A 27275-nucleotide genomic window follows, 5' to 3' on the forward strand; every position below is an offset into this window, starting at 1 on the left:
TTTAAACAAAGTACAACACCAAGTGAAAATAGTTTTACAGCACATGACAGTTCACTTTATTTTATATCATTAAACGTGGATTTTGGATGCCATGAGGAATGTTAAGTTCTACTGTTTGAGTCTGAATCAACCTCAGCGTTAAACTGCTGACAGGTGAAGAGAATTCCACTGATGACCTCGTTCCAGCCTCACCTGTCAGCAGGTGGATTATAAAAGGCAGCAGGTGAGCTGTGGCTTCTGGGGCTGGAAGCTGGAAAACTGAGCAGAGTGAGGATCTGAGACATTCTGATGAGAATCAAACGTTAAAAGCTGTCTGGTTGGGTCAGAGCATCTTCACAACATTTAGTCTGATATCAACTCCAAGTAGTTTCTGTCATCAGGTTTAGCAAAAACCCAAAGTCTAAACCAGGGAGAATGGGGGGTAAATCTTAGATTTGCTGGAATTTCAGGCTGCTTCATTTAACCCTCCTGTTGTCCTCATTTATGTGCATCAAAAAATATTGTTTCCTTGTCTGAAAAAATCCAGAAATTCAGCAAAAAAATTCCTCAAATTTATGAAAAGTTGTCAAACCTTCAGGAAGAAAATTCAATAATTCCTTAAAAGTTTCCCTTAAAAATTTTATTTTAAAAATCCCCAAATTTGGCAGAGAAATTGTTGTAAACGTTCAAAAAATGAGTAAAAATCTTCAAAAAAATCCTAAAAATATCTAAAGTGATTACATATATATCAGTAAAACTTCTAATAGTTTCTTTAAGATCATTCACCAAAAAAATCAACCAAAATCCAGCGAAATTTTCTGGATTTTTTGGGTGAATGTTCTTAAGAAACATTCTTAACATTTCTTTTTTTCCACCAAAAAATGTTCAAAGATTTCCCAAAAATGTTGAAAATGTGGACATCAGACATTTCACTGTAAAAATAGATTATTTTTCCCACATTTTCAAACTTTAAAACGGGTCAATTTGACCTGCAGGACGACACGAGGGTTAAACAGATACTGATTCTGAGCTTGAAGTCCACATTATGAGACACAAAACAACATAAATGAGACACAAATGACACGTCTGAATCATTAAACTGCAGCTTTTACTGTTTATTTCCCTCACAATGAGTCTTCTAAAATTTAAAACACACCACATAAACACTTAAAAACGGCTGATTTTCACCACAGGAGTCTTTAATGTTGGATCATTTGAACATTCAGCACAGTGAGGCGGTGCTGGTTGTAAAAGCTGCATGTCTTCAGGTGAAAAGCGAGCTGTCGTTGCATCACGGAGAGGAGAGTAAACAGCCTCTGAATCGGCAGCATTCACCCTCAGACTGCGGCAGGAAATGCAGCGAGACTTCCTGTTGCTTCTGTGAACAAATTAGCCTCTCACTCCGTCCTGGCCGCCCTCTAATCGCTCAGACTCTCTGGCCGTCGCTCTTTGTTTGCCGACGGCGGCTCCACGCCTTCCAGGCCGCCCGGCCGGCCGGCCGGCTGCTGGAGGAGGAGCTGGAGGCCGAACGAGCAGAGAGGGGGTCTCTGTGGAGCTTCTGGCCCTCGGCCCGGCTCCAGAGCGTCCCGAGGGGAACATCCTGCCCCTCGCTGGAACTTCCTCGGCCGGCTGAAGTGGCCCATTCACCGGGGGCTTGTGAGGGGGGCTTGTTTTCGCTGCTAAATGGATGTTTCTGTTTCAGAGGTGTTTGCGCTGGTGGACCCTTTCCACTCCTTCCTCCCCCCTTCCTCTCTGCTCCTCCTCCCCCTCGGCTGCACTTCATCAAACCTCTTCGGCCTCTTTGGGCTGCAGCTCGACCTTTAAACCACCTCAGACCTCAGGAGGAGGAGGACAGAAGTTCACAGAAATCGATGGAAGTCAAAGAAGTTGGAGGATGTTTTCCTGTGGAATGTAAAAGACAGACACAAAACAACATAAATGATGCATAAAACAAGACAAACGAGACATAAATGACACAAATGAGACATAAAACAATACAAACGAGACATAAATGACAACAAGATTTTAAAAAAACACAAATGAGACACAAAACAACAATAAACAAATGCACAACAACAAAAAAACGGATGCAAAGCAACAAAAACGAAACAAAACAATATGAGGCAAAACTGTACAAACGGGACAAAATGACAAAAACTAGACTCAAACCAACGATGTGCAACATTTTATAAAGTTTAATGTATTTAGATGTGAGTGCATTGTGAGAGGAAAGAGCAGAAAGTGACCCAGAGTGGAGGAGATTTCTGGAAGATTCTCAGCCTTGTTCAACAGCTCAGCCGTTTTTAGCGCCGTCTGGCTTCATGTGCTGCCAAAAACCACTTTAATTGTTTCCCATTCGAGCTGAAGCCGCAGAGCTTCCAGCGTTCCAGGATACACAAACTGTCGCGCCTCTTTTTTTTCCCCTTTATTTCAGAAAATAATTACAAGCTCGGGGCTGCCCTTGAAAACGGCTTCATGTGTTCTGAAGTTTATTTTTTGGAGAGTCGGAGAGAATCAAAGATGGCCGCCACATAGTCTCATGGTTTGGTTTCACAAAACAACAAAAATAGGACACAGCAACAAAAGTAAGACACAAGATGACACAAATGAGGCAAAACAAAAATAGGATGCAAAACAAGAAAAACGAGACACAAAACAACACAAACGGGACACAAAACAACACATATGAGACACAAAACAAGAAAAATGAGTCACAAAACAAGAAAAATGAGACAAAGCAACAAAAATAAGACACAAAACAAGAAAAAACAGACAGAAAACAACAAAAATGAGAAACAAAACAACAAAAATGAGACAAAGCAACAGAAAATAAGATGCAAAACAATACGAATGAGACAAAACAGGACACAAAGAGACAAAAACAAGACACAAAACAGTGGGAGAGAATCAAAGATGGCCGCTGTCGAGTCTCACGGTTGGGATTCTCTGTGTTGTTGTGCAGGTTTGTGTGAGAGCAAACAAGAATGAGAGTGTGTCTTCATGTGTGTGTGTGTGTGTGTGTGTGTGTGTGTGTGTGTGTGTGTGTGTGTGTGTGTGTGTGTGTGCTAAGTTCCTGAAACTGGACCTCGGTATGTTGTCGCTGTAAGTGTTGCCAAATCAGCGATTAACTGCGCTACTCGGAGACAGGCGTGCAGCAGAGAGACGTCCAGCAACAGGTGCCTGTAAAACAATCTCCTCAGAGAAGCGCTGCAGCGCCGGGCTGCAGGAATAGAACCGACGAGAGTTCAGGGTTTGTTTGCTGCTCAGCTTGGAGATGGAATATCTGGGATCCTCTCGAGTGTCACAATCGGCTCCCAGCTCCAGGTTTCATGGAGCGCATTTCTACATCTTCAAACGTACACAAACACATTTGTTTTACCCCGTGACCATTTTAGTCACAAACATTTACTCCATTGCCCTGCAGATATCTAGATAAGATCAGATAAACTTTATTGTTCACTTACTGGGGGAATTTATAGCACAGAAGATTCATGACAGATGCAAGAAAAGAAAACAAAAGCACAATAATAAGACTAAAAATAAAGACAGAATACCACAGAAAGTAGGGAAACAACAACACAATACACAAATTAGCATCAGCTTTGCTTTGGAGACTTAACCCCTGTGTTCTCCTGCGGGTCAAAAGTGACCTGTTTAAAGTTTGAAAATGTGGAAAAAAAATCTATGTTTTCACAGTGAAACTTCTGATGTCCACATTTTCAACATTTTGGGGAAATCTTTGAACATTTTTTGGTGGAAAAAAAGAAATGTTAAAAATGTTACTTAAGAACATTGACATAAAAATCAACCAAAATCCAGTGAAATTCGCTGGATTTTGGTGGATTTTTTTGTGAATGTTTTTAAAGAAAATATTAGAAGTTTTACTGATATATATGGAATCACTTTAGATATTTTTACTTATTTTTTGGAAGATTTTTACTAATTAAAAAAATATTTACAACAATTTTCCTGCCAAATTTGGGGAATTTTTTTTTTTTTTTTTTAAATAAAACTTTTAAGGGAAATTTTTTAAAGAATTATTGGAATTTTCTTCCTGAAGGTTTTGCAAATTTGGGGAATTTTTTTGCTGAATTTTTGGATTTTTTTCAGACAAGGAAACAATATTTTTTGGTGCCTGTAAATGAGGACAACAGGATGGTTAAATAAACTAGCTTTTATATGTTTTATTGTCTTTTTATCATGCAGGTGAGTTGGATTATAATCAGCTGACCAAAAAAATGACAACTTGGGCTCTAGGAATGTGCCGTTGGTTATGACCATTTTCTATTCTAAAATAAAAATAAAAGATTCAAAATAAAAGCCTAATAAAGTAGAATGCATGATTTTGTGATGTTGTAATGGGTTTCAATTGGGACTTTTTTGTATTTAAGGTCCTGAGTGTAACTTTTTTACAGGGATTTATTGATGTACTGTGGGAGAAGAGGTTGAAATTTCAAAATTTCACCCCAGAACTAAGATCTAACTAACACCAGGAAACTGCACCATATTAGATCACTACACTGGCTTCCTGTTAGTCAAAGGATAGAGTTCAAAATCTGACTCCTGGTCTTCAAAGCACTGAATGGTCTTGGACCAAAATCCATCCTGGACTTATTAGCTCCATATGAAGCATCCAGAGCCCTCAGGTCATCAGGGACAGGTTTACTGTGTGTTCCCAGAACCAGAACCAAGACTAGTGAAGCAGCATTCAGCTATTAGTTGATTTCCTGTCCATCTTTCAGTCGAAGCAGTGGTCACCAGCGACAGGTTTTACCCAAAAAGTTCTCCACTATTTCTGAAAAACTGGAAACTTCATCTCCGTCTCTGCTCAGGAACTGTTGAGAACCAAACAGAACCACGAGAACATCTCACATACATGACACTGAGGATAGGGCTGTATGTTGTTACCAGGAATACGGTGCAATTTTTAACGCTGTTACATCAAACTGCACTATTTTGACTCCTGTAATCTCCAAGAAGTCCCTCATGCAGAATATACATCCTTAGAAATGATATACTGTTGATATTGTGTTGTTGACATTGGTATTTGTGGCTTACTGGTTGAAGACATATGGATTTATTGGGTTTTTATTGCCGTTTCTTTAGTCAAATAGCCAGATTTATTGACTTCATTGGGGTTTTTAATCACAAAATGACACATTAGAGCTTCAGGAACTTAAATATCTGCATTTATATAGATGTAAACTGATGCAACATGAGTTTTAGACCTACTGCACCTCAACATAAGGACTTACTGGTGGTGCAAAAGTTGCAAAAATGACCCGATATATAAATCCTCTGCCTGCACTGTCAGAAAGGTGTGAGGGAAGAGGGTTCAGCAATCCAATAAGCACTTTATTTGAAGCACACTGACCCCCTGAGCAGCAAACTCCACCCTTCTTGGTGCTTAAGAAGTGACTTATTAGCGGCGCTAGCTCTATCTGACCTCCGTCTGCACTGCAGCAGGGTGGCTGCTCTCCTTCCCTGCCTGGTCGTCCTCCTTGGAGAGATTAGGAATAGCATCGACGGCCAGGACTCCCTCTGCCATTCCCATTTATGGACCATCTGTTCCATCTCCCTGGCCTTTTCTCTAATTGCTGGATTAGAGGGTGACGGGAAGGCCCTGGTTGTTGAGAGTCGTCTCTGAGCTGTTTTGACATGTTCGCCCCATGATGTGCGATCATGAGGGAAAAATGTCCGTGCGGGTCACGGTACCTCAACGTTCAACGGCGTTTCTCGGGATGATTCAAGGCGGCGGAGGGCACGGTGTGTTTACGGTTCCCTCTGGACGTTTTCTGAAGCCGTCCTTGGTGATTTACAGGGAGGAAGGTTGTGCAAACAAATCATTACTCGTGTGCAGTATGAACTATAACGTCCTGCTATTACATTTCCATCTTTAGTATCACTCCAGTGTGCGCTAGAATGCAGATTTCAGCTCAGTTGAACAGCAAAATCTGGTTTTACGCTCTGATTACAACTAACAGTATTGCAGCACAACACCAATCAGCAGATACAATGAATGTTTAACAGACTGTGGAATAATTACGTATGATAAACTGTAGGAAGACGTTGAAAATAGCAGTTTGAAGTCTGTTTTCTATGTGAAATAAAGCACAAGCTGGAGGGAATCCACCATCTGCATCGTACAAATACATCAGCGTTAATAGAAAGCAGGCTACAGAGCTGTAGATACAAGTTGTGATTATTTTTCGGATGTTTTACCCTCTCTGTGCTGCAGCTGCCCAGTGGCTCCATGGGAAATTAGTGGATAATGACAATCTGGTTCCTCGTTGCATAGAGATGAACACACAGATACAATGAAGAAAAATGGAAACACAGCATCCAAATGGTGGTTTTTTTTCTGACTTAAAGAAGGAGGTAAAAACCTAATTTGTGTTGTTTGTATACATAAAGTGTTACATTTAGCCAATTTTGCACAAATGTTGTTGAGCTATCGTGACAAATTCTTAACCGGTGAATTAATCCATATCTGGACAATGGTCAAACAGTGTGATCAGACAGTTAAAAAGCAGTTTTATTCACATAAAATGGCAATGAAAGAGGAGAATGGCGTATTGGATGCTGACATGTCTGTTGTGTTCATATCCACACACCTCAATGTCCACAACTCCGCCATTTATCAATTGAAATCATTTCAGACAGCTCTAGCTGGACCTGAAATCATTTTAAAAATGTGCTTTTAACGTTGTTACGACTGCGGTCGTATGAGGTTGTGTTTTTTCTGCGCTCTGTGTGTCTTTGTATTTAGCCAATCCAATATGTAAATACAGCTGCGCCGCACCACTGCCAGGATTGGACGCCAGGATGACGGGTCGGCGCCGGATTGGCTCGGTCTACCAAGAGGACGGACATAAAAAGCGGAAAGATGACGTCGCTTCCGGGGGTCTGAGAGAGAGGGAACCAGATGGGCGAGTCATCTGCAACCAGCACACAGCAGCACAGTCCATCACTCATTAGTTCTTTGTTTTACAAATCAAGTTGTTTTGGAAGAGAAGGGATCGAGCTGCTACCTTTTGTTTCTTTCGTTCCTCTTGTTTTCGGGAAGTTTAGCGTGGTTTTGTTTATTGTTTTGGCTCCAGCTCATCCATACTTTTAGTTTTAATTACAGCCTTTGTTTATATTTGCCTATGGAAAATAAATTATTGATTTCGTTGGAAAAATCTGTGGTGTGTGCTGCTTGAGGCCCCAACAGGATGACATTTTCATGTTACATTCACTGACACCTAGGCTGGGTGTAACATGAATCGGGGGCTCGTCCGTTGCTTTTTTCGCTTAGTGTTACGCTTAGTTCGGTGAGTATTTTTTCCTGGTTGGCATTTTTCTGTGTGGGAGGAATTAGGGGGGAGAATGGCTGATTTCTCCATTGAGGAGTTCGCTGACAGTCCTTCCTGCTAGAGCTGGCAGAGTAAGACGCCACCGCAGGTGGATGCAGCGGAGCCTGAGGTTCCCGGTGAATCCCCTGCTGGTCTGGATCACAAACCGGCCGCTGCTTCTCTGGTAGGTTTGGCTACAGAGGATCTCCGCCTAACTCTGGCAATTAAAGAAGCTGACGTGAGAAACCGACAGCTGGAAGTGCAGGTGATGCATCTCCGCATCCGAGCTCTGGAAGTGGAGCGGGACCAGCCTGCAGCTCACCCGTCAGTGTCCAGTCAAAGTGCTGCATCTGTGTCATCAGGTGGGTTTGACATGAGCAAGAACATTGCATTAGTTCCTCCGTTTCGTGAATCTGAAGTTGATTCTTATTTCAGCGCTTTTGAGCGCATAGCTGCTGCTTTAAAATGGTCCACAGAGTTTTGGTCCTTTTTGCTGCAGTGCAAACTTGTGGGTAAAGTACAAGAAGTCTGTGCTAGTTTATCTATAGAGCAGAGTTTAGATTACGACACTCTGAAAAAAGCTGTGCTGCAGCCTGCAGGCCTATGAACTCGTTCCTGAGGCATATAGGCAACAATTTAGAAATCGTGAAAAAAATGCCAACCAGACCTACGTAGAGTTTGTGCGTGAGAAAAGCGTTTTGTTTGACAAATGGTGTCAGGCCTGTAATGTTAAAACTCTGGAAGAGATGCGCGAGTTAATCCTGATTGAGGAATTTAAAAGTGTTTGCTGGAGCGCATCGTGGTGTATCTGAATGAACAGAAAGTCTCTTCTGTTACGAACGCAGCTATCTTAGCTGATGAGTTTATTTTGACTCAAAAGTGTATTTTGTCCACAGTCATCTCGTGGACCAAATGTTGTGAATGAACGGAGAAACCGATCACCGAAGCTTGCGTGGAGAAATATTCCCACGGTTGCCGGTGACAGCCGCCAGTGTTTCTACTGCCATGAGCCATGTGACTGACAAAATTGTAAAAACTGAAAATAAGTCCAACTGTAAAAATGACACATCTCTGTTCCCTAGTGAGGCAGAATTAACTCTGAATGTGAACCGTGACATGTTGATCACTGCTCAGAAAAATGATCCATCGCTAACTGTGTTTTTCTTTGTATTCGCTACTGATAGCACATCTCCTGTTTTCTTTATAGATAATGGAGCTCTGATGATTAATCAGGTGGTCGTGCCAAAGGAATATCGCCCTCAGGTTCTCAGCATCGCACACGATTCCTGTTTAGCAGGTCATTTGGGTGTTAAGAAAACTTATCAGTGTGTTGCGCAATTTCTTTTGGCCTGGTTTAAAAACCGACGTGGCCAAATACTGCCGATCATGTCACATATGTCAGCTAGCAGGAAAACCAAATCAGCCTGTTCTGCCAGCACCGTTGCATCCTATTCCTGTGCTTGGGGAACCATTCGAACGTGTGTTGCTGGACTGTGTGGGGCCTTTGCCAAAAACCAAATCTGGGTATCAATATATTTTAACAATTGTGTGCTGCTACTCGCTACCCTCAGGCGAGTCCTCTACGCACGCTAAAAGCTAAAGCTATTGTTAAAGCTCTGATACAGTTTTTTTCAACAGTTGGTCTTCCAAAAGAAATTCAAACTGACCAAGGAAGCAACTTCATGTCAAAACTGTTCGCTCAGGTAGTAAAAGAGTTAAACATCGAGCATCAGGTACATTATAGTATAATAGAAAAGGAAGCACTGGCCTTGCTGCTCGCCCTGCAGAACTTTGAAGTTTATCTAGGTTCTAGCTCACAAACAGTTCAGGTTTTTACGGACCATAATCCTCTAGTGTTTCTCTCTAGGATGAGAAATTCCAACCAGAGGCTCATGCGTTGGTCTCTTTTGCTGCAAGATTTTAACTTGCAGATTCTTCATAAGAAGGGTTCTGAAAATGTATTGGCTGACACTCTGTCAAGGTCCTATTTGAATTAAATACCTTCGGGGGGTATTTAATTCTTGGGGAAGGGGCTGTTACGACTGCGGTCGTATGAGGTTGTGTTTTTTCTGCGCTCTGTGTGTCTTTGTATTTAGCCAATCCAATATGTAAATACAGCTGCGCCGCACCACTGCCAGGATTGGACGCCAGGATGACGGGTCGGCGCCGGATTGGCTCGGTCTACCAAGAGGACGGACATAAAAAGCGGAAAGATGACGTCGCTTCCGGGGGTCTGAGAGAGAGGGAACCAGATGGGCGAGTCATCTGCAACCAGCACACAGCAGCACAGTCCATCACTCATTAGTTCTTTGTTTTACAAATCAAGTTGTTTTGGAAGAGAAGGGATCGAGCTGCTACCTTTTGTTTCTTTCGTTCCTCTTGTTTTCGGGAAGTTTAGCGTGGTTTTGTTTATTGTTTTGGCTCCAGCTCATCCATACTTTTAGTTTTAATTACAGCCTTTGTTTATATTTGCTTATGGAAAATAAATTATTGATTTCGTTGGAAAAATCTGTGGTGTGTGCTGCTTGAGGCCCCAACAGGATGACATTTTCATGTTACATTCACTGACACCTAGGCTGGGTGTAACAACGTGCAAAGTTACTTGATGTGTTACCAAAATGCATTTTTTTTTTGCAATTTACGTTCAATTGGATGCCATTAAGTTGCAACGAATGACATCCAATCTCCTTTGTTTGTGCAATCACCTTACTTGCACTACCTCATTGTGTGTTTACATTTTGTAGATATTATTTATACATTTCTTATACTGTGTATTTTAATGTTTGTTTTATTCTATTTTCCCATATCGTTATTCTATTTTTAACTCAGTAGCACAACAATTTCATTGTATTGTTGTCTGCAGCTGTCCAGTGACAATAAAGGTCTTGAATCTTGAACCCTCTGCCCCTTACCCTAACGTTAACTGAAAATGTAAACAAAGCCGTTACGAGCATCACGATATCGATCAGTTCTTCGGAAACGTCATGAATACCAATGGCTTTCATGCTTGCATGAGTCATTTTACAAGTAGATAACAGAATATGTTGCACTGTTTTTACAACTTGATCTACTTGATCACACTATGGAGTCATAATGAAGGGCAAAAAGTTGGTGAATGTAGCACAATTCAAGGTGGTGTTCAACTGGTGAATGTAAACGAAACCATCTTAAAGCGCCGCATGAGGACGCATTCGTCCGCTCTGCTCACCAACTGCTTCCACGTACCAACGAAACGGCGTAAGTCGAGGATCTGGCCATAACCAGTTCCAACATAACGACAAAATGACGTAGGCCAAGGATGTCATAAACAGAGGACCTTCTGTACAACACACAGTTGTGATTTCTGGTGCACAACGCCACTCTTAATCTACCTTTTATCATGTCCAACATAGTTGCTTCATGACGTCCGTTCTGTTACCATGTGTTTGACCAACAAATACTTGTTTCCTTATATTATAAAGAATGGCTAGACTTTAATAAGACATGACTTGTTCGAACTGCATTTTATGTTCAGTATAGCTAAATAGATATTGCTTATTAAAACAAATATGTCTTGGACGATACATATGTTCTTTTGGTCAGTTTGGTTTGCAGAAAGTAGGCTGTTCCTCAGCAACAGAGATATAAACCAACTTTTCCTTTGCCCGTCACAGTGTATTCAAGTTCATGTTTAACAATAAATCCACAGAGTAAAAACTTCGCCATGACTTTAGCAACACAAACGAAAAATCTAATTGTGTAAATGAAGTGTACAGGCCTAAAAATTACTGTGCAAAAGAAACATCTTGAACCCCTTTTGAGTTATTAGTGGGATGTTTGAGGGGGAACATTTAGTGCAAATGACCTGAACTTTTGGCTGCACGAACACAATCTTTGCTTTCCGAATGCCCTACTCACCAAATTTCAATCCTTGTGCTTTCCCTCTCTTCCCCAAAGTCAAATTCAAGCTGAAGAGTTGCAGTTTTGACACAGCAGAGGGTATCTTTAAGGCGACAAAGACGGTGTTTGGCCTGCTTAAAGAACAGGACTTCCAATGAGTGTTACAGGAGCACTGGGAGCAGAGTATCGCTGCACAATGAGACTAGTATGAAGCAAAATCAGAAATAGCTTTTGCTTTTTATAGATGAAGTCTTGGAACATTTTGATTGTATCTCCTGTTTGCTTTTTTTAGCAAGACTTAAGTTGGAAATAAAATAAAAGAGAAGCTGGAAAATGAGTCAAATTGCGCTGTTTGTGGAAAAACTATTAAATTTGAAAAGGCGATTCTGCAACAACAGCCTGCAAAAAAGTAGAACAAGTCAAGTGCACTCATGGGCCGATTGGCAGATAAAAAAGGAACGTTTAAGCTGCACTTCAACTGGAAAAGAATGTGATTTTGTCTCGCAGCAAAGCTCCGCAAATGAAGCGAGACTCAAAAGGCAGCATTGTTTAGTTTATTTGCCATGAAATTAGGCGTAGTTAAGGCCGAGAAAAATGGTTTCCAAATGCACAGACTGTCTTCCCCCTCACATTCAAGGTAAACAACAAAGAAAGGCAGCTCTCTCTAGCTCTGGCACACACTCTGCTTCACTTTTATAACCTCAGGCTAGCTGCAGGTAGCCCCACCGAGAGCACACATCTCCCCTCTCGCTAGACGTCTGACCTAGAAAGTAGCATCAATGACAAACTTTACAACATGCAGCCGCAACAATACATCTCCTTTTTCTCACCCGTGGATTCCACATTTCTTTTGGTCTGACCTTGTGGAGTGTTTTGACGATGCACACACACACAGAAACCCTTCAAACACACTTCCTCCTCCTCGTTTGTCAGACGGAAACGAACATGACTGATGACACTGAGGAAACACGGCGTTACCCATGTGGAATTTAAAGCAGGCCTGTGAAACTTAGCTGCTACCGTCAAGACAGAGTTCAGGAAGTCCGAGAACACAAGGCCGGGTGGAGCGCGACAGACAGAAGGTGTGAAAGTGAAGAACATGACGGCGATGGAGGTTATTTCTGGAGAGTTTGAGGCACGGTGATATCATCAGGTTAAATCACAGGACCTTGGTGGTGTTGATCATCATGCGGGATACATTTTTTACACCAAAGGGCAAAAAAAAAAAAGGGAAATATAAGGATGACAGTTTCCTTGGTGGCAGAAAATTTGAAAGGCCATCTCAGAAAGACGTTTAAATACGATTTAGATTGAGATTCTGTAGAAAATATATAAACTTCAGGACCTGTCAGCTATGGAGGCCAAATTTATAGTCTGGAATTGTTACTAAATCAATGTCATTTGATAATTCACGCTTGACTAACACAAAAGAGAACATTTTTCACATACTAGCTAACATTTCTGACCCACTCCCTATTATTTTGATTTATTTTAATGTCTTAGACTTACCAACAGAGTTGATGTTACCATCTCGTAATTCGTAAAACTAGCATATGAAACAGCAACAGTAAGCTAGATTTTGGACATTGCACCTCTTAGCAAAGGTTTTCCAAATATTACTTTCCTTCCTAACTAAATTACTCTCTCATTCATGTTTAACTATTTACTTTATTGCTATACTGTCACTTCTTTTCAGCCACCAATCATACTAAGGATGTCCAGTCTCAAACAGTTGGGTTTCAGCAATAAAGGTGTGTTTCTTACTGGCTGGTATCGACATAAAATTAAGTGTTTCCTTTACATCTGCCTTCACGCAGGTGTTCTGAGTTAATATTGCTGTTTCAGTCATCGGACACATGGTAGACGCCACAAATTAGACTCCGTAACATGTGCTACTGGTTTAGCTAGCAACAGGCACCATGACAAAGACTTCTGTGGCATTTAATGACCTCATGAGTTTGAAACAAATTGGAATCAACCAGAACAGTGTTTTCTAACCCAGTAGCACATGTCACACAGGTGTTCTGAGTTAATATTGCTGTTTTAGTCATCAGACACATGGTAGACGCCACAAATTAGACTCCGTAACATGTGCTACTGGTTTAGCTAGCAACAGGCACCATGACAAAGACTTCTGTGGCATTTAATGACCTCATGAGTTTGAAACAAATTGGAATCAACCAGAACAGTGTTTTCTAACCCAGTAGCACATGTCACACAGGTGTTCTGAGTTAATATTGCTGTTTTAGTCATCGGACACATGACAGACGCCGTAAATTAGACTCTGTAGCATCTGCTACTGAGTTATAAAAATACATTTCTGATCGATTCCAATTTCTTTGGAACACGTAAGCGCTAGTCCAAGGTCATTAAGCGCCCCAGAAGACTTTGTCATGGTGCCCGTTGCTAGCTAAACCATCATAATCTTCTCTGCTATCCAGCAAGGAATGCACATTTACCCTCTAACACTACAACACGTTTTTCTTACAGACCTGTAACTTTTTTCCTATTATCTGAACACGTGATTTACTGAAATGTAAAGAAACTTTCACTAAATATAACCAAAAAAATGGCTTCTGCAAACATTGAATGTTTTAGCTTTGAAGTTTTGTCTTACTAAGTCAGAGTCTGACTCACTGCGAATATTTCCTTCTTCGTTTTTGCATAACTTTCATGTTTTGTTTGTCTGTATTTGCAGTGGAAATGGGCTTCCATGCATCACAGTAAATTAAACCTGCCTCATTATGAAGCCAAATCAGATGGCAACTTCTTTTTTCTTTAGATATCATCCTGCGAACAGATCAATAGCAGAGAGGGATGAAAACATCACCCCCCGTAGTTCCCGTAGTGCAGCCATCAGCTCATGTCTTGTAGGGCTGATGAAATGCGCTTATTTATGCTCCAGAAATGTAAGAACGCCTCATGTATTTTTCAGCAGTGCGGCCGACTTGTCTGTTTTTTCTGCAAGGTTGCAAGTCATATTTTTTCATATCTTCATGTAGTTTGTTAGTTTGCATAAGTTTTGGAGTTAAGATGATGCTTTTGTCTGAAAATAAAAGCCACAACATTCATATCACAGATGTAGCTTTGTCATTTGTCCTTTCAAGAAATAGAAAAATACAAAAATATGAGAGCATTATTAGACAGGGCAGCTGTATGTGGGGTTTACTGTGCCCTCTGTGTTTTCCCGTCAAGGTTAGTTAAATTAATAGACAGAGGGAGCGTCTCTCTGAGCCTGGATTACTGTCATAAAGCTTCTGAGAACTGGTCTGTTTGTGCTTCTAGTTTGGCCCTAAAAAGAGGTCAGACTGAGCTTGGCAGAGACATTAACAGTCTTCATGCAATGTTTAACTGTAATTTGTTAAGTTATTTGTCAATTATGATGTATGATTATATTATAAATGGTAGTTATGAGGGTTTTGTGTTACAGTTTTACAGTTTTGTCCAATAATACAGTGAGGGTTTTTTTTTTAGTGTTTTTATTGTTAATCTTGTCTAATAATTACTTGATTAAATTGTGGGGGTGTTTCTGAGTCCCATCAATTCCCGCCACCCGCTACATATTTAGGTCACGTGATTCGGTATCCGTACATAACGTACACATGCATAACACACACCTGTGCTCAGTGCAAGGTCATTTTGTTTGTGGGTACATCTATATTAAATGGACACATTCTATGGTGCTGGGATTTCTGATCATCAATAACTAATAAAAAAATGTTGCATTTCTGACAATGCCTTATGGGGGAATGAGCAGCCTTGACGGAGTACTGCGCTCTCTGAGTGCTTTTCTAGTTTATGTTATGTCTTTTTGTGTTTTCTAAGTAATATCTGACCCAAGAATTACCTTCGGGATTAATAAAGTTCTATTTTATCTTATTTTAAGTATGTGAGAAAGTACATTTATGCTTATTTTTTGTTGCTACTTCACCCAGCTGTTTGCAGATTGAATGTTTTTAATATGAAGCAGCAGCAGAAAATGTTCATTTGGCATTTGCAGCAACTTAATAAACCTCTAAATTTGAAGTATACAATAAGTGACTACTTTATTAGATACACCTAATGACATCTAATGTAACAGCTCCACCGCTAATATTAATTAACACTAGTCAGTACAGGAATGTGTGGTTAAAAAGGACGTATTACCAGCAAAATGTTGGTGCAAAATAAGATACAATTCTGGTTTATTTTCAAGCAACTTCTACTCATTCTTAGAGGACTAGAGAGAAAAGTCATGCCACCCCTTTGGCCTTTACTACAGCACTAATCATCTTAGCAGCACCCAAATCACAGAAAACACATTAGAACTCCACCCAGCATACAAACATAGACTATTCTGCACATGTAGGGCAGCACAGCAGGAAGATGAATGTCCAGAACCGCCCAGCTTTTGGTCACACTTAAAGTATTATTCAGGTTAAGCCGGCTGACCTTTACATGAACCTTCAATACTCTGAGACTGTAGAAAAAAGTTAATAGAATATCCCCGTCTGCTTCATAAAATATATGAAAGGTTTCACTCCCTTCCTCTAACAGCCTACAGGGGAAATAAATGAGGATTCCCAGCAACTGTAGGAGCTGCTCGCTTCCTTTTATTGACATCCAAATCTACCTGTGACCCCTAATTAAATTATAAAGCTCAGCAAGGTTATTCAGAGGTGTGAGATTCATATGCATTGATTAAAACCAAGTTTCTCAGCATCTTGTTCTTCATTTAAAGCAGCTCATTCTGCTGTTTTCTTGTGCGGAAATAGTCCTTTACTTGTCCCCGAGACTAAAAAATTGATCCCGGTCGAGTAACTAGGTTACTTAGGAGTGAATGCGGTGTGCATGTAAACATCGCTGCTGTCTCCTGTGCTGTCAGAGTGTGATGGATGGGCTGCGGTGGAGATTAAACGCTGCTCAGTGTGCAGTGACAGGTGAGTCCGGCGGCTCTGAACGCCACCATGCATCTTCTATCTGTCTGCAAACGGCACGAGGTTCTTTGTTAAGAGCCGGACTACAGAGGCCCCGCAGGTCTCCATTGTTCTCCGAGATCAATATGGAGGTGAAGCGTTACAAAGCAGCGCCAGCTCTGTTGGGGAAGTTCAATTAAAATGATGGTGAAATATAGTGCATCAAGGTAGAGTGCTTCTGTAGTGTAGAAACCCTGCAGCGCCGTGTGTATTATACATACATTACACTGAAACTAAATGTGATACAACATATTCTGGCGAGTAGAGCAGCAGGTGAGGTCAAAGTTTGACAAAAAATGTGCACGAAAAATTCAGTGGTGGGACATGATTTAAAAATATATCTAATTAATAGGAGGCTTTGTAATTAACTGCAGGAGGTCCTGGACTTACCTCAGAGCTCCGTTCCTACAGATTGATGGAAGTCAATTGTCGCCGTAAGTCTGAACTCCGGCAAAAATGTAAACTAAGCCATTAAGACCATCATTTTAATTGGAAATAAGGTGCCCAGTGAATAAAAAACTGACCCTACTTTTGCAAACCTGTTGTAGTTTTTGTGATTTTTGATTTTTCGCTCGTAATAGTTCCCTCTAATGCTGCAGGTGTCTTCACAGCTGCTGCTTGGATCCGCTCAAACAGATTGTGTGTGCTTTTGTGATGATATTTTGACATGATTTTGGCAACTTATCACACACTTTCTATTCTGTTTTGTTCTTCTACATTTATATAAGTGAAAGAAAAGAAGGATTCTGCAGGTGCCATGTTGGTTTAGAGCAACGGCTGTCTTGATGATGTGATGCTTCGACTTATTTATAGTTTTGTGTTTCAGAGTGATTATGGTACTTTAAGTTTTCTAGGGTTCTTGACAAAACAAACAAAACTTCTTTTTTCTTGTTGAGTTTTAAGTTGAGCAACGTGACTTAAGTCTAGTGTAAATATAACACTGTTTGAAGTCATACAGAGTGTACGTTTTTATATTTGTAGTCTGTATTTTGGTACCATTTGATGTATTTGCTGTCATTCTTGTTTTATTCCGAAGACGGATCTTTACATGTCCCCTAAAAACAACTTATTCTGCGGCCTACATATGCTGTAAATACTGGTACAGTGTTACATATATACTTGCATTGCGCTCTTCTGTTTGTCAGAGCAACATAAATAAAAGCACAGCAATGTCAGGCTGCTGTCTAAACACCAAACACTGCAGTACATTTATACACAGTTATTAGAAGCTCAGGTTTAAACATACATTCAGTGTTGTTTTTATGTGTCGTTAAAGCACAAAAATCACATTGTTTTCCATCTGTATTAAAAATAAAGACTTTTTTTTAGCCTGACCTAGTTGCAATTTGGCCTAAATATATTACAGAACATGTCATGGGGTGAAAAGAGGCGGAAAACTTGGATCGAACTGAACTCTAGTGGAAGATTCAAACTGGACAGAGGCTACATAACTTCTTGAGAGAGACGCAGTGTGAATTAATACATATATGTAGTGACTGAGCGTTACCAGGGTGAAAACGTGCAGCTGACTTAATGACCTCATGTGTTCAAAACAAATTGGAATCAACCAGAACAGTGCTTTCTAACCCAGTAAAACACGTCACACAGGTGTTCTGAGTTAAAATTGCTGTTTTAGTTATAAAAATGCTGTTCTAGTCGATTCCAATTTGTTTCCAACATGTAAGCTCTCATTGGAGGTTATTAAGCATCACAGAAGTCTTTGTCACGATGTCCCTAAGCCATCATAATGTTCTCTGCAGTCCAACAAGGAATATACAGTATTACACAACCATGACCAGCACAACCTGGTGGAACAACCAGGTATTACAGCTAATCTACAATGCATTTTAGGAAGAGAATACAGGTTTTCCACATCTTTTGAAGCTTGTGGAGCCACAGCACACACTACCCTGTCCACATTACATTATAGCTAGTGTCCTACCTGGGTTTTACAACAATGATCACCTATATAACATTAAGGAACAGCTTGGATGCAGACAATTTTCCAGCATTTACATTGGATTGATTTTAAAGACTTGAAGGCACCAAAACCAAAGTAGGATATAATACCTCAACCTTTCCAAACTGCAAAAAAAGGAAATATAAGACTAAGAATAATGGCCCTAAATGGGATGTAAACTCCAGTATCCAGAGTCAAAGTCCTGTTGTTGACCTTCAGTGTGACTTAGTGACTGAGTGTTACCATGGTGAAATATGCAGCCAACTAGTTCACATCAGTGGTGAAGTTCTGTTTTCCCTTCACAGCTGCATGGCGAAGAAGCCCCTTTTTTCCCGACAACAGCGTCTCTTGTTGAAAGAAACCGCAGGCTGTGGTTTAAAGGCGTAATTATATACTGCAGTGTGTACATCACGTAATTATAGTATCACATGCAGTCGCAGCGTGTTTTCCTACATCACGCCAACGAAGAGCCAAATAAAATCACACAACCGTCCCGCTCTGGTCTCTAATGCGGCTCGCAGCATAGTTTTTAAATGCTGTAACTGCAGGATCTTCTACAAACACACTTTGTTTTCACGGAGCATTTAAACGCAGAGCAAAATAAAATCCCACAAATGTCATATGTCTGTGTTTTTCTCTCAGAAACCGAGGCTGCAACTTATTATAGTATAATTATATGGTATATCCATGCATCTATCCGTCGTTTCATGCTGTTCAGGGTCACAGAGGGATGGAAGTGCATTCAGACATTCAGTGAAGTGTAATTATGGTACAGTATAGTGCAGGACAGCGAAATGTTCCTCTTAGTTTTATCTCTGGATTTAAAGAGCACAAAGAGTGACGTCTAAACTTTCAGCTTTAATTTAAGTGTCTGCATCTGTGTTGCATGAACAACACATGTTTTTCCTCCACTGCGTGTCCAGAAGTATGTAGTCAGACATTACATACATTCATCACATCCACATGTGATTCCTGAACGTCTCCTTCTACAAATATCCCACGTCGATTTGCTCCCACAACAGCACATCTGATTTAGTCTCAGAGATGCTGAATGGGGTTGAGGGTGGAGCGCTGTAGAGGTTAGTTGAATTAAAATGGGAATATCTAATAATTCTTCATGGATTTTGGTTTGTTAATGTAGGTGCTGCCATGCTGGACGGTGGATTGGTGGTCATGAGTCAGGTAGAACTGAAGAAGCCTCTTGGTGAAACGTCTTCAAGAACCTACAAGGGAAGACCAGCTGATTTCTATTGAAGCTCCTACAATTACCATGACCTGGACGACTGAGAATCTATACAGACACGTTACCTGGAAGCCCAAAGAAAGTTGCCTGGTTTCATACTTTACTTTCTATAAATGAATAAATAATCAAAAAATGAGGAGTCAGTAGAGAGGCTTTGAAGCATTTTGTGGCCCACCATGAGTAAACTACAATTTAAATATGATATTTTTTACATCCCATCAAAGTGAAGGAGAAGTAAAAATGAGTGAAATCTTGTTGCTTCCTCTTGACCGTTAGCCGCCTCGTCCGAGCCACAGGGTTTATTGTGTTGTGACACTGAGCTCAGCCAGCAAACCAAGCAGCCCACACACACACAGACACACACATCCTCCTCCAGCAGCACCGCCGCTGGCTCTGGATCGGCTTGTTTGGACTGGGAGCAGCTCCGGGCCGGGCCGGGCCGGGCCGGGCCGGGTCAAAGGAGCGCAGTGGGAGGACAGCCAGCTCTGGCGGCTGCTGCTCCTCTCCAAGACAACTGTTGACGGGCCAGAGAGGCCCAACTGGGCCAGAGCCGGCCACGCTCAATAGTCCCCATTGACCGGGAACTTCCTGGAGGCAGCGGCTCGCAGAGAAAATAAGTGCAGAAGAACAAGAAGATGAGAGAAAAGAAGAGGAAGAGGAGAGGGAGGATGGGAAGAAAGGCGGAGGAGAGGGATGTCAGGACGGACAAAGAGGACGAGGAGGAGAGGAAACGAGGTGAAGACAAAAAAAGGACAAGATAAGGACGAGACTGAAGAAGCAAATGGCAGGATTTGAAATTAAGGTGAGGAGATGATAGAAAAAAGGAATGAGGAGCAGCATCATCAGCCTGCTTTCATAAGAAGCCATGTACACTGCAAAAAAAAACAACAAAAAAACGCTGCCATAAAATTACAGTGAAACATTTTCTTCATTTACGGTGAAGAAATTTATTGATACTGTTGGTTTTACGATTGAAAATGTGCTTTATTCCGTATTTTACTGTAAAAAAAATGCTTAATCTTTAAACGAAATGTTGTTTTACTTGAAAATTTACATGAAAATACCTATAAAATAAAGTTTGTGTGACCTGTTATAAATATTACAGTATTTTTCCATTATCAACACAACAGTTAGTACATTTAACATTTAATATGTGTATTTTTAGCAATGACACAATTATAGCTGTCATAAATATTAAAATATATGTCCATTATTAACAGAAAGGCACATCAATTTGACAGATACAAACTGTATATTTTACAGGAATATGGTTTGGTGCAAAACAAATAGGAGATGGCTGTAAATTCCAAAACCTATAGGAAGGCATGAATCCAAATTATTCTACTAAATTACCACGTTTAAGAACACGCAGAAAGTAGGAATCACAGATGTATCCAAGGATATGAATGTTGGAAACCCCAAAGGCCACAACTTTTACTCAAAATAACCTAAACTTAGAGGTTGTAAATGTATATTAAAATGCAAAGGCAATAAAGAAACTCCATGAAATACACAAATTGAGCAGATATCATTAAACACAACAACAAATCATCTTGATATTAGATCTACCAGACTAGTACAATATATAAATACATTCAGCATCTAAGTCTGTGCTTGTCTTTCTACGTATTTGTCTTTTTCATGAAGACTTCCACCTGCTGCTGGAGATGTAAACCCATTAGGATTCATCTTTTTTGCACCATGAACGTCTGCAGAAACTTCCATTACAGTCCATCCTGCAGTCAGTCTGGAACAAAAGTGGTGAACTGACAAACTGACGGAGCCGTCAGAATTACATATTTGTTCAGACAGGAAGAGAAAAGAAAAGCATGAAGAGAAGGAGGACGGCTGAGATGGCAGCAGTGGAGATGAAAGCCTTGGAGACGAGAAGAAGAAGAAGAAAGAGAAGCAGCAAGAAGAAAGAAGCCGACGAGAGGCTGCGGGGTTTTCAGGGATTCACTGTTAGCAACACACTCTGCTGCCTCTGCCGACTGTAATTCACTCTCTTGACCCCCACTGTGCACCCAGAGCTTTCTTTTCTCTTCCCTTTATTCTCTTTCTTCTAACTCTCTGCTTCCTTTTTCGCCCCCTTTTTTATTTCAACTGTGAACAACTATCACATCTGGAACCTTCCCCCTGACGTCCGTCGCTCCTGCATCAACAAACATCCGACCTTTCATCCGACCCGGTCGCCATTAAGTCGGCATCTGGAGCTTTAACTGGTGCAAAAAGAAAAGAAAGAAAACCCTCCCTGCTGGTGTTTATCATCAGAAACGCTGAGTTTTGCTGCGTTGCATCACAGTTTGTTTCTCTAAACCAGAAGTGTTTCTCTTTGCAATTTGTGCTCACTTTGAAATTCACGTCTGGGAAGAAAATAATATATTTCTGGTTAGTTATTCTTGTCCCAGACTGTACAAACAGTGAAACATGCTTTTAAAACATGCAGAAAGTCAGTCAATCAGACCTAACATTTCTAAAGAGACATGAGTTTTGGCAGAAAACCACCCAGGGTGAGGTTACATTTCCAACAACAGAAAGTCCAGTTTCAGTCCGTCTGCAGTTTGTTCATCAGAAACCAGCAAGATTTCACATATTTGAGCAACAATTTCTCTTTAAAACAGCTTTTCCCTGCAGGGGTTAGTTCAGAAACTCTGATTGTAAAGATGCTCCCTACAAGATACGCATGATTAGAAATAAATGAACCATGTTGCTTTGTTTGTAGAGTTGTATTTTGCAGGAAATGTGCAGCTTCAGATCTGTTTGAAACAACTGCTAGTTCCCTCAAAAATACCTTCCGATACAAATAAACTACATTCTCAGTTACATTTGTTTGTCATGCATCACAAATACATCTCTAATCAACACATCTTGTCACTATGTTTGAGTCAAACCAACCCAGAAAATGGAGGAGAAAGTTTTTCTACTTCTAAGAAGAAATAGATGTTGTAATTTACTTTTTAACTGGGCTTCAAGTTGCAAAGTGCTCAACTTCACTTTGCATTTTTTTGGTGTTGCTAGGGTTTTAGATGTTTTTCTATCATTTCTGGGTCAACATATCTGCAATTTCCAGATCCTACTGATCTGCTGCCAAGTTATTTTAATCGCGCAGGACTTAAAACAATATTAATATATTTTAATTGAATTCTTTTTGTTATGTTCAGGAATTTAAACTAATTTTAGTCTTCCCTTTTCGCCACAGATCACATTTAAAAAGCAAAAAAATGACACTAAACCAACCAGAAATAGACATTTTATGCTAAATTATGCATAGCAGAGCATCACATTCATCATATAGGAAACGGAGGTGGCAAACTTGATGTAAAATGACGCAAAACCAAGTAAATCCCAAAGTGTGGGAGGCAGTTGCAGGTTCCTGCTGCAGCCCACCTGCCTCTCATCAGCTGATCACCTGCTCAGCTGCTCCCCGTCGCCTCATCAGCCTCAATGGATAAAGGCAGCTGTTTGCAGCAGCTCTTGTCAGACCGTCTTTGATGCCTTTGTAGTTGGAGCCGCTGCTCACTGTGGCCACGTCGGCTGGAAAGAAGGACGTTACACTCAGATTGTGACGTCTAAACTAGCAGATCTGAGAATAACGAGATAAAAATATCACCAACCTGTCTGCAAGTGCAACACAGGAAGGACGAAAATAAAGTCATGTCACGACAAGTCAAAACACGGCTTCAAGTTTAGATGAAAAGCAGTGAAAGAATCCGTCTGGAGCTCGGCCAGAGCCTGCATATATTCTGCTGTTTGTGTGTAATTTATGCAGGCTTGTTAAATCATGAACTATATGCGGCAGAGTCGCATATAGCCTGAGTGTTTGGGCTCCAGCACTGAATCACTCACAGGGTGAAGTAAATAGCAGTTGTGGGTGTTTTTCAGTAGGTGCCTGCTTTAGTGAAAGGCTAGCTCCATATCTTCCCCACTGTTTAGACTGAATTGCTTCTTGAATAATTCCATGCCTGATTTCTCATGGCTGTTAGCGCCTTGCTGTTCGTCCCTATGAAAAGAGGCAGAGAACAGAAGGAGGGAAAGAAAAAAGAAAGAAACACTTTGGTCTCAAACCTAGTTAGCATTAGCGCTAAACCTGTCCTGGTTAGAAAAAAAACCAAGCCATGCCAGAGGTAACAGGAACCTCCTCTGAGCTTCTCAGGGTGTGTGCAGGACTGGAGGTAAAAAATAAATAAAAAACAGACTATCAGAATGAAGCCAAATGGAGGAGAGAGGCGAGGGGAGCTGTTGCCTGGCAACCGGCGGGCCTGACAGGTGCTTTGTGGGTGATGGGATGTCGAGTTCATCCAGTTGTTCTCGTTCCTCTTTACACTTGTAAAGGCATCTGCTGCTCTCCAACAGCGGCATCTTTGTCTCAAAGTCGAGGAGGATTTCAGAGACACGGGACGACTTTATTTAGCGTTAACACAACAGTGAACAAAAGTTTACACACCTGTGAAGACCATGGATAACGCTGGAGTCTAGAGTTTCCAATGACTCCTTTGACTCTTAATTTTCTATGAGGGAATGTTTGAAACACATGAATCTTTGTCACAGGTCTTCTGCTGGGTCTACAGTAGACATCTAGTGATGCTAACATCTGCTGAAATGTCCCTTTTCCATTTTCACCTCTATTAGGTGCTTTTGCTTTCTGTCCATAAGCTTCTGCTTGTATCTTTGGCCAAATAACTGCAGTTAAACTAAATTTGTTGGCTTTCTGATTTAGAGTTGTTTCACAGTCCACAAGTTCTTGATGGGTTTAAGTCAGGACTTTGGGAAAAAACAGTCTAAAACCTTAATTCTAGCTTACTTTAGCCGTTTCTCTACCATCTGTGGCTGAAACTGAGTGCATGAAATGGGCTCTATTTAAATTGGCTCAGAGGTCTACATTCTAAAGACCTTATTTAGGATGGAAATGGAGTAAAGAACGTCTCTGGTCATTGATTTAACCCCTTAAAACTAATTTCTGTGAATCAAAGTTAGAAATGTAGTGTTTTTTTCATATAAAATACAATATAAACTATTTAACAGGGTAAAACACTTGACTTTCATTGGAGAAGGCAGTTAATTAGTGCAGAAATCAGTCACATATCCAGTCAAATTGATGGATTTTCAATGATTTTCTCACATTATCAGTCCTGAAAGAACTGCTAGTGTGATATTTCAGTTTCAAATTAACCTTAATTTATTCTAATATTTGGATGAAAATGTGACTTCTAGTTGCTTTATTGCATTTTTGTGTGACTTATGCTTTCAATATGACCAAAACTACTGTAATTTTCAGACTATACAGCTGCAAACCAAAGAAAAAAACAAAAAACAAAGCCAGAATAAATGTAATAATGTGAGCACATGAAGGTCAGTTATTCCACAGACCTTTTGTGATATTTGCTCAAAGGGCACCATTTACTAAAAGCACCGTATGTTCGTATGAACGCTGATATTGTGAAATAAATCTCATTGTTGGGCTCCATCTTCCATTATCCACCTCTGATAACATTCCCACCTGCACACAATGAACAAACGCTTACGCTGCACGCCGCCTTTCCAGACGTGTCCGAAGGCCTCAAATCAGCAAGTTTTATTCATCGCTTCACGTCCACCAACCCGAGTCGCTTTTCCCATCAGCAAAAGGATGAAATAAGACCATCACAACAGCCTTAATATCCCCCTCTGATTAACAAAAACACTTGAAAGTTCTCCCCGAGGAGCGAAAACTGGGTAAAAAAAAATGAGACGACGGCGTCTTAATCAGCCAGAATCCCACCCAGAGACACATGGAGGGTTTCTGGGGTTGTTAGGGAGGATAGACGGAGGGGCATTAGGGAGGATAGACGGAGGGGCATTAGGGAGGATAGACGGAGGGGCATTAGGGAGGATAGATGGAGGGGCTTTTACAGGTGAATGGGTGGGAGGGTTGGGATTTAAAAAAAATAAAAGTGAAGGAGAAAAGCCTGGAGGTCAAGTTAGCTGCCAAGACGCTGCCTTTCATGCTGGTTCAGGCTCCTTTCATCTGCTGCTGCTGCCGGAGGAGACGGAGGGTGAGGAGTGCATCCCAGGGGTGAGGCAGGAGGGGTGACACCAAGCATGCAGGGAGGGAGCTATTAAATCAGTGTTAATCTTCCTGATATGAGAGGCAAGGCTTCTTTTTTTTTTTTTTTTTTTTGATCTGCTGATTAATATTCAGATTGCAACGCCTTTGTTTGTCTTTTTTTGTTGTTGTCTTTATTTTGCAGCAGACTGAAAATGTCAAAGTGCATTTAAGATGAGATCAAGCCGGACATGACTCAGAAAAAACCAAAATGACATAACATGAGAAATGAGGAGCATAAAAAAGCAGAGAAGCATTCAGGATATAAGCATGATACATTCATGAAAATAAATAGAAGAGTAAAAAGTAATGCAGGAGTAATAAGTGATGTTACACATGATTATGAAATATTGCACCTGAAAAATGAGAATAAAATGATATTTAAATGTACATTACATGGACAATGTAGTACATTAAGTGAAATACTGCACATATAATATTAAAATGTTTCAAATGATGATGAAATATTACACATAAAACTGAGATATTACATTTGACAAATGAAAACATGAAATTTTGCATATTATATATTGAAATTGTTTGATTTTTCTGTATAAATATACATAAATATGCATAAAAAATGTATTATTTTAAGTATTTTTGCAGTTTTTTTAAGATTTTTTTTGCAAAACTGAGCCGGTAACCTGACAGATTCAACAGTGACCTTTGAGTCACTGAGAAATGAAACTGAAATATTGGACATGAAATTAAATGCTATACATATTACATTTTGATTTTTAACATTTTTGCACTGAAATATATGAAAACATAATTTTGTATTTTTTCTTTGAAATATATTTTACATAAAAATATTTTAATAATAATTTATGCATTTTAGAAATATTTTAATACTGTAAATAAAATAAGTGCATATAAATATATATAAAATGTATATTATATATTTTTGGTTTAAATATTCTATACAAAAATATATACAGAAATATGAAATTTTATGTATTTTTTGTTATTTTGACAAACTTGAGCTGATAAGATCACACAGATTCAACTGTGACCCTTGAGTCACCCCAAGAAATAAAAATATGAAATATTGCACATGAAAATATATATATATATATATATATATATATATATATATATATATATATATATATATATATAAAATGTTGTATTTTTTTAATGATTTTTTCATATATAAAGATATACAAGTATATATAAAAACAGGTTTAATATGTTTATGTATAAAAAGCTTTATATTCTATTTATTTTTTATATTATTTCTACAAAGCTGAGCTGTAACCTCACACAGATTCAACGCTGACCCTCTGATCACCCTGAGAAGAAAAAAAAGCTGTTCATTACAGCTGTACAGTAGCTGCTGGTGCTGTTGTGCACATTTCTGCTGTGATGTGGAGGCTCTGAGTGGAGGCTAAGGGTGGTCGGAGGTAGTTGAGGGCCAGTTGACAAGGGGCACAGCTGGGCAGCTGTTGGGGAGAGCCAAGGGTCCCTCAGGTCCTTTTTAAATAGGCCTTTTCATACATCACCCACTCCAAGCCCTCCAAGAAACAAAGAGCGGCGAGAGGAGCCGGCCAAGGAGGATGACGAGTGCGCCATAAACAAAACTCGGCGTATCGGAGCTTGTTTATGGGCCGCGCTCATAAACTGTAGCTCCTTCTGTTGTGGAAAAAGTGCACAGTTGGTATCTTCAGTTACACGATTGTTATTCCAGGCTGTCAGCACAGTTGGACAAGTGGTTTTCTGTGCAAAATATGACGTCGGATGGGAAGGAGGAGAGTTGCTGTTCCTCTGGACGTCTTGGTTAAACACACTGGCAAAGATCTGGAAGTTCAGCGGCGTCGACTTTTTACTGTTTGGTCTGAAGCAG

General features: G+C 40.2%; 1 long non-coding RNA gene across 1 annotated transcript; it reads left to right on the plus strand.

The window, feature by feature from the left end:
• Positions 1-19709: 19709 nt before the first annotated feature.
• On the plus strand, positions 19710-21177 carry LOC129347795 (uncharacterized). The gene is made up of 2 exons (XR_008600055.1): positions 19710-20152; positions 20998-21177. It is a non-coding gene; the product is annotated as an uncharacterized LOC129347795 (long non-coding RNA).
• Positions 21178-27275: the final 6098 nt, after the last annotated feature.

Source organism: Amphiprion ocellaris, chromosome 20, assembly GCF_022539595.1.
Source record: "Amphiprion ocellaris isolate individual 3 ecotype Okinawa chromosome 20, ASM2253959v1, whole genome shotgun sequence".
Classification (NCBI taxonomy): domain Eukaryota; kingdom Metazoa; phylum Chordata; class Actinopteri; family Pomacentridae; genus Amphiprion; species Amphiprion ocellaris.